Source organism: Lissotriton vulgaris, unplaced genomic scaffold, assembly GCF_964263255.1.
Source record: "Lissotriton vulgaris unplaced genomic scaffold, aLisVul1.2 SCAFFOLD_170, whole genome shotgun sequence".
NCBI classification, from domain to species: Eukaryota; Metazoa; Chordata; class Amphibia; order Caudata; family Salamandridae; genus Lissotriton; species Lissotriton vulgaris.
Genome location: NW_028241432.1, coordinates 2,836,710 through 2,846,216, shown reverse-complemented (window position 1 = coordinate 2,846,216; position 9,507 = coordinate 2,836,710).

Here is a 9,507-nt window from a genome sequence, read left to right as displayed (position 1 = left end):
AATCAGCTGTTTTTGCTTGAACATTAAATGCCTCCAAATAGTATTTCATTCACTTCCCGAGCCCCTGGAAGCATGAAAATCACTTTAAACATGCTAATTTTAGCTCTAACACTGATGATCCACCTACAAATGTGAACAGACGTTCAAAAATAAAACATTTGAAAACGGACCATTTTCCACATTTCTGAAGCATGACGTAATGGGGGGTGTTATCTCTTTTGTCGAAAATCAGCCGTTTTTGCTCGAACATTAAATGCCTCCAAATGGTATTTAATTAACTTCCCGGGGTGAAGAAACCCTTTTTGAGAACTCAGAGTGAGTAAATTGGCCATTTTCATGCACTTTTAACCATTCCATAAATCTTGTGTTTAGGGCCCCTGGAAGCATGAAAATCTATTTAAACATGCTAATTTTAGCTCTAACACTGATGATCCACCTACAAATGTGAACTGACGTTCAAAAATAAAACATTTGAAAACGGACCATTTTCCACATTTCTGAAGCATGACATAATGGGGGGTCTTATCTCTTTTGTCAAAAATCAGCTGTTTTTGATTGAACATTAAATGCCTCCATATAGTATTTAATTCACTTCCCGAGCCCCTGGAAGCATGAAAATCACTTTAAACATGCTAATTTTAGCTCTAACACTGATGATCCACCTACAAATGTGAACTGACGTTCAAAAATAAAACATTTGAAAACGGACCATTTTCCACATTTCTGAAGCATGACGAAATGGGGGGGGGGGTTATCTCTTTTGTCAAAAATCAGCTGTTTTTGATTGAACATTAAATGCCTCCAAATAGTATTTAATTCACTTCCCGAGCCCCTGGAAGCATGAAAATCACTTTAAACATGCTAATTTTAGCTCTAACACTGATGATCCACCTACAAATGTGAACAGACGTTCAAAAATAAAACATTTGAAAACGGACCATTTTGCACATTTCTGAAGCATGACGTAATGGGGGGGTGTTATCTCTTTTGTCGAAAATCAGCCGTTTTTGCTCGAACATTAAATGCCTCCAAATGGTATTTAATTAACTTCCCGGGGTGAAGAAACCCTTTTTGAGAACTCAGAGTGAGTAAATTGGCCATTTTCATGCACTTTTAACCATTCCATAAATCTTGTGTTTAGGGCCCCTGGAAGCATGAAAATCACTTTAAACATGCTAATTTTAGCTCTAACACTGATGATCCACCTACAAATGTGAACTGATGTTCAAAAATAAAACATTTGAAAACGGACCATTTTCCACATTTCTGAAGCATGACGTAATGGGGGGGGTGTTATCTCTTTTGTCAAAAATCAGCTGTTTTTGCTTGAACATTAAATGCCTCCAAATAGTATTTAATTCACTTCCCGAGCCCCTGGAAGCATGAAAATCACTTTAAACATGCTAATTTTAGCTCTAACACTGATGATCCACCGACAAATGTGAACAGACGTTCAAAAATAAAACATTTGAAAACGGACCATTTTCCACATGTCTGAAGCATGACGTAATGGGGGGGTGTTATCTCTTTTGTCAAAAATCAGCTGTTTTTGCTTGAACATTAAATGCCTCCAAATAGTATTTAATTCACTTCCCGAGCCCCTGGAAGCATGAAAATCACTTTAAACATGCTAATTTTAGCTCTAACACTGATGATCCACCTACAAATGTGAACTGACGTTCAAAAATAAAACATTTGAAAACGGACCATTTTCCACATTTCTGAAGCATGACGTAATGGGGGGGTGTTATCTCTTTGTCGAAAATCAGCCGTTTTTGCTCGAACATTAAATGCCTCCAAATGGTATTTAATTAACTTCCCGAGGTGAAGAAACCCTTTTTGAGAACTCAGAGTGAGTAAATTGGCCATTTTCATGCACTTTTAACCATTCCATAAATCTTGTGTTTAGGGCCCCTGGAAGCATGAAAATCACTTTAAACATGCTAATTTTAGCTCTAACACTGATGATCCACCTACAAATGTGAACTGACGTTCAAAAATAAAACATTTGAAAACGGACCATTTTCCACATTTCTGAAGCATGACGAAATGGGGGGGGGGTTATCTCTTTTGTCAAAAATCAGCAGTTTTTGATTGAACATTAAATGCCTCCAAATAGTATTTAATTCACTTCCCGAGCCCCTGGAAGCATGAAAATCACTTTAAACATGCTAATTTTAGCTCTAACACTGATGATCCACCTACAAATGTGAACAGACGTTCAAAAATAAAACATTTGAAAACGGACCATTTTGCACATTTCTGAAGCATGACGTGATGGGGGGGTGTTATCTCTTTTGTCGAAAATCAGCCGTTTTTGCTCGAACATTAAATGCCTCCAAATGGTATTTAATTAACTTCCCGGGGTGAAGAAACCCTTTTTGAGAACTCAGAGTGAGTAAATTGGCCATTTTCATGCACTTTTAACCATTCCATAAATCTTGTGTTTAGGGCCCCTGGAAGCATGAAAATCACTTTAAACATGCTAATTTTAGCTCTAACACTGATGATCCACCTACAAATGTGAACTGACGTTCAAAAATAAAACATTTGAAAACGGACCATTTTCCACATTTCTGAAGCATGACGTAATGGGGGGGGTGTTATCTCTTTTGTCGAAAATCAGCTGTTTTTGCTTGAACATTAAATGCCTCCAAATAGTATTTAATTCACTTCCCGAGCCCCTGGAAGCATGAAAATCACTTTAAACATGCTAATTTTAGCTCTAACACTGATGATCCACCTACAAATGTGAACTGACGTTCAAAAATAAAACATTTGAAAACGGACCATTTTCCACATTTCTGAAGCATGACGTAATGGGGGGGTGTTATCTCTTTTGTCGAAAATCAGCCGTTTTTGCTCGAACATTAAATGCCTCCAAATGGTATTTAATTAACTTCTCGGTGTGAAGAAACCCTTTTTGAGAACTCAGAGTGAGTAAATTGGCCATTTTCATGCACTTTTAACCATTCCATAAATCTTGTGTTTAGGGCCCCTGGAAGCATGAAAATCACTTTAAACATGCTAATTTTAGCTCTAACACTGATGATCCACCTACAAATGTGAACTGACGTTCAAAAATAAAACATTCGAAAACGGACCATTTTCCACATTTCTGAAGCATGACGTAATGGGGGGGTGTTATCTCTTTTGTCAAAAATCAGCTTTTTTTGCTTGAACATTAAATGCCTCCAAATAGTATTTAATTCACTTCCCGAGACCCTGGAAGCATGAAAATCACTTTAAACATGCTAATTTTAGCTCTAACACTGATGATCCACCTACAAATTTGAACTGACGTTCAAAAATAAAACATTTGAAAACGGACCATTTTCCACATTTCAGAAGCATGACGTAATGGGGGGGTGTTATCTCTTTTGTCAAAAATCAGCTGTTTATAATTGAACATTAAATGCCTCCAAATAGTATTTAATTCACTTCCCGAGCCCCTGGAATCATGAAAATCACTTTAAACATGCTAATTTTAGCTCTAACACTGATGATCCACCTACAAATGTGAACTGACGTTCAAAAATAAAACATTTGAAAACGGACCATTTTCCACATTTCTGAAGCATGACGTAATGGGGGGGTGTTATCTCTTTGTCGAAAATCAGCCGTTTTTACTCGAACATTAAATGCCTCCAAATGGTATTTAATTAACTTCCCGGGGTGAAGAAACCCTTTTTGAGAACTCAGAGTGAGTAAATTGGCCATTTTCATGCACTTTTAACCATTCCATAAATCTTGTGTTTAGGGCCCCTGGAAGCATGAAAATCACTTTAAACATGCTAATTTTAGCTCTAACACTGATGATCCACCTACAAATGTGAACTGACGTTCAAAAATAAAACATTTGAAAACGGACCATTTTCCACATTTCTGAAGCATGACGTAATGGGGGGGTGTTATCTCTTTTGTCAAAAATCAGCTGTTTTTGCTTGAACATTAAATGCCTCCAAATAGTATTTAATTCACTTCCCGAGACCCTGGAAGCATGAAAATCACTTTAAACATGCTAATTTTAGCTCTAACACTGATGATCCACCTACAAATGTGAACAGACGTTCAAAAATAAAACATTTGAAAACGGACCATTTTCCACATTTCTGAAGCATGACGTAATGGGGGGTGTTATCTCTTTTGTCGAAAATCAGCCGTTTTTGCTCGAACATTAAATGCCTCCAAATGGTATTTAATTAACTTCCCGGGGTGAAGAAACCCTTTTTGAGAACTCAGAGTGAGTAAATTGGCCATTTTCATGCACTTTTAACCATTCCATAAATCTTGTGTTTAGGGCCCCTGGAAGCATGAAAATCTATTTAAACATGCTAATTTTAGCTCTAACACTGATGATCCACCTACAAATGTGAACTGACGTTCAAAAATAAAACATTTGAAAACGGACCATTTTCCACATTTCTGAAGCATGACATAATGGGGGGTCTTATCTCTTTTGTCAAAAATCAGCTGTTTTTGATTGAACATTAAATGCCTCCATATAGTATTTAATTCACTTCCCGAGCCCCTGGAAGCATGAAAATCACTTTAAACATGCTAATTTTAGCTCTAACACTGATGATCCACCTACAAATGTGAACTGACGTTCAAAAATAAAACATTTGAAAACGGACCATTTTCCACATTTCTGAAGCATGACGAAATGGGGGGGGGTTATCTCTTTTGTCAAAAATCAGCTGTTTTTGATTGAACATTAAATGCCTCCAAATAGTATTTAATTCACTTCCCGAGCCCCTGGAAGCATGAAAATCACTTTAAACATGCTAATTTTAGCTCTACCACTGATGATCCACCTACAAATGTGAACAGACGTTCAAAAATAAAACATTTGAAAACGGACCATTTTGCACATTTCTGAAGCATGATGTAATGGGGGGGTGTTATCTCTTTTGTCGAAAATCAGCCGTTTTTGCTCGAACATTAAATGCCTCCAAATGGTATTTAATTAACTTCCCGGGGTGAAGAAACCCTTTTTGAGAACTCAGAGTGAGTAAATTGGCCATTTTCATGCACTTTTAACCATTCCATAAATCTTGTGTTTAGGGCCCCTGGAAGCATGAAAATCACTTTAAACATGCAAATTTTAGCTCTAACACTGATGATCCACCTACAAATGTGAACTGACGTTCAAAAATATAACATTTGAAAACGGACCATTTTCCACATTTCTGAAGCATGACGTAATGGGGGGGTGTTATCTCTTTTGTCAAAAATCAGCTGTTTTTGCTTGAACATTAAATGCCTCCAAATAGTATTTAATTCACTTCCCGAGCCCCTGGAAGCATGAAAATCACTTTAAACATGCTAATTTTAGCTCTAACACTGATGATCCACCTACAAATGTGAACTGACGTTCAAAAATAAAACATTTGAAAACGGACCATTTTCCACATTTCTGAAGCATGACGTAATGGGGGGGTGTTATCTCTTTTGTCGAAAATCAGCTGTTTTTGCTCGAACATTAAATGCCTCCAAATGGTATTTAATTAACTTCCCGGGGTGAAGAAACCCTTTTTGAAAACTCAGAGTGAGTAAATTGTCCATTTTCATGCACTTTTAACCATTCCATAAATCTTGTGTTTAGGGCCCCTGGAAGCATGAAAATCACTTTAAACATGCTAATTTTAGCTCTAACACTGATGATCCACCTACAAATGTGAACTGACGATCAAAAATAAAACATTTGAAAACGGACCATTTTCCACATTTCTGAAGCATGACGTAATGGGGGGGTGTTATCTCTTTTGTCAAAAATCAGCTGTTTTTGCTTGAACATTAAATGCCTCCAAATAGTATTTCATTCACTTCCCGAGCCCCTGGAAGCATGAAAATCACTTTAAACATGCTAATTTTAGCTCTAACACTGATGATCCACCTACAAATGTGAACAGACGTTCAAAAATAAAACATTTGAAAACGGACCATTTTCCACATTTCTGAAGCATGACGTAATGGGGGGTGTTATCTCTTTTGTCGAAAATCAGCCGTTTTTGCTCGAACATTAAATGCCTCCAAATGGTATTTAATTAACTTCCCGGGGTGAAGAAACCCTTTTTGAGAACTCAGAGTGAGTAAATTGGCCATTTTCATGCACTTTTAACCATTCCATAAATCTTGTGTTTAGGGCCCCTGGAAGCATGAAAATCTATTTAAACATGCTAATTTTAGCTCTAACACTGATGATCCACCTACAAATGTGAACTGACGTTCAAAAATAAAAGATTTGAAAACGGACCATTTTCCACATTTCTGAAGCATGACATAATGGGGGGTCTTATCTCTTTTGTCAAAAATCAGCTGTTTTTGATTGAACATTAAATGCCTCCATATAGTATTTAATTCACTTCCCGAGCCCCTGGAAGCATGAAAATCACTTTAAACATGCTAATTTTAGCTCTAACACTGATGATCCACCTACAAATGTGAACTGACGTTCAAAAATAAAACATTTGAAAACGGACCATTTTCCACATTTCTTAAGCATGACGAAATGGGGGGGGGGGTTATCTCTTTTGTCAAAAATCAGCTGTTTTTGATTGAACATTAAATGCCTCCAAATAGTATTTAATTCACTTCCCGAGCCCCTGGAAGCATGAAAATCACTTTAAACATGCTAATTTTAGCTCTAACACTGATGATCCACCTACAAATGTGAACAGACGTTCAAAAATAAAACATTTGAAAACGGACCATTTTGCACATTTCTGAAGCATGACGTAATGGGGGGGTGTTATCTCTTTTGTCGAAAATCAGCCGTTTTTGCTCGAACATTAAATGCCTCCAAATGGTATTTAATTAACTTCCCGGGGTGAAGAAACCCTTTTTGAGAACTCAGAGTGAGTAAATTGGCCATTTTCATGCACTTTTAACCATTCCATAAATCTTGTGTTTAGGGCCCCTGGAAGCATGAAAATCACTTTAAACATGCTAATTTTAGCTCTAACACTGATGATCCACCTACAAATGTGAACTGATGTTCAAAAATAAAACATTTGAAAACGGACCATTTTCCACATTTCTGAAGCATGACGTAATGGGGGGGGTGTTATCTCTTTTGTCAAAAATCAGCTGTTTTTGCTTGAACATTAAATGCCTCCAAATAGTATTTAATTCACTTCCCGAGCCCCTGGAAGCATGAAAATCACTTTAAACATGCTAATTTTAGCTCTAACACTGATGATCCACCGACAAATGTGAACAGACGTTCAAAAATAAAACATTTGAAAACGGACCATTTTCCACATGTCTGAAGCATGACGTAATGGGGGGGTGTTATCTCTTTTGTCAAAAATCAGCTGTTTTTGCTTGAACATTAAATGCCTCCAAATAGTATTTAATTCACTTCCCGAGCCCCTGGAAGCATGAAAATCACTTTAAACATGCTAATTTTAGCTCTAACACTGATGATCCACCTACAAATGTGAACTGACGTTCAAAAATAAAACATTTGAAAACGGACCATTTTCCACATTTCTGAAGCATGACGTAATGGGGGGGTGTTATCTCTTTGTCGAAAATCAGCCGTTTTTGCTCGAACATTAAATGCCTCCAAATGGTATTTAATTAACTTCCCGAGGTGAAGAAACCCTTTTTGAGAACTCAGAGTGAGTAAATTGGCCATTTTCATGCACTTTTAACCATTCCATAAATCTTGTGTTTAGGGCCCCTGGAAGCATGAAAATCACTTTAAACATGCTAATTTTAGCTCTAACACTGATGATCCACCTACAAATGTGAACTGACGTTCAAAAATAAAACATTTGAAAACGGACCATTTTCCACATTTCTGAAGCATGACGAAATGGGGGGGGGTTATCTCTTTTGTCAAAAATCAGCAGTTTTTGATTGAACATTAAATGCCTCCAAATAGTATTTAATTCACTTCCCGAGCCCCTGGAAGCATGAAAATCACTTTAAACATGCTAATTTTAGCTCTAACACTGATGATCCACCTACAAATGTGAACAGACGTTCAAAAATAAAACATTTGAAAACGGACCATTTTGCACATTTCTGAAGCATGACGTGATGGGGGGGTGTTATCTCTTTTGTCGAAAATCAGCCGTTTTTGCTCGAACATTAAATGCCTCCAAATGGTATTTAATTAACTTCCCGGGGTGAAGAAACCCTTTTTGAGAACTCAGAGTGAGTAAATTGGCCATTTTCATGCACTTTTAACCATTCCATAAATCTTGTGTTTAGGGCCCCTGGAAGCATGAAAATCACTTTAAACATGCTAATTTTAGCTCTAACACTGATGATCCACCTACAAATGTGAACTGATGTTCAAAAATAAAACATTTGAAAACGGACCATTTTCCACATTTCTGAAGCATGACGTAATGGGGGGGTGTTATCTCTTTTGTCAAAAATCAGCTGTTTTTGCTTGAACATTAAATGCCTCCAAATAGTATTTATTTCACTTCCCGAGCCCCTGGAAGCATGAAAATCACTTTAAACATGCTAATTTTAGCTCTAACACTGATGATCCACCTACAAATGTGAACAGACGTTCAAAAATAAAACATTTGAAAACGGACCATTTTCCACATTTCTGAAGCATGACGTAATGGGGGGGTGTTATCTCTTTTGTCAAAAATCAGCTGTTTTTGCTTGAACATTAAATGCCTCCAAATAGTATTTAATTCACTTCCCGAGCCCCTGGAAGCATGAAAATCACTTTAAACATGCTAATTTTAGCTCTAACACTGATGATCCACCTACAAATGTGAACTGACGTTCAAAAATAAAACATTTGAAAACGGACCATTTTCCACATTTCTGAAGCATGACGTAATGGGGGGGTGTTATCTCTTTGTCGAAAATCAGCCGTTTTTGCTCGAACATTAAATGCCTCCAAATGGTATTTAATTAACTTCCCGAGGTGAAGAAACCCTTTTTGAGAACTCAGAGTGAGTAAATTGGCCATTTTCATGCACTTTTAACCATTCCATAAATCTTGTGTTTAGGGCCCCTGGAAGCATGAAAATCACTTTAAACATGCTAATTTTAGCTCTAACACTGATGATCCACCTACAAATGTGAACTGACGTTCAAAAATAAAACATTTGAAAACGGACCATTTTCCACATTTCTGAAGCATGACGAAATGGGGGGGGTTATCTCTTTTGTCAAAAATCAGCAGTTTTTGATTGAACATTATATGCCTCCAAATAGTATTTAATTCACTTCCCGAGCCCCTGGAAGCATGAAAATCACTTTAAACATGCTAATTTTAGCTCTAACACTGATGATCCACCTACAAATGCGAACAGACGTTCAAAAATAAAACATTTGAAAACGGACCATTTTGCACATTTCTGAAGCATGACGTAATGGGGGGGTGTTATCTCTTTTGTCGAAAATCAGCCGTTTTTGCTCGAACATTAAATGCCTCCAAATGGTATTTAATTAACTTCCCGGGGTGAAGAAACCCTTTTTGAGAACTCAGAGTGAGTAAATTGGCCATTTTCATGCACTTTT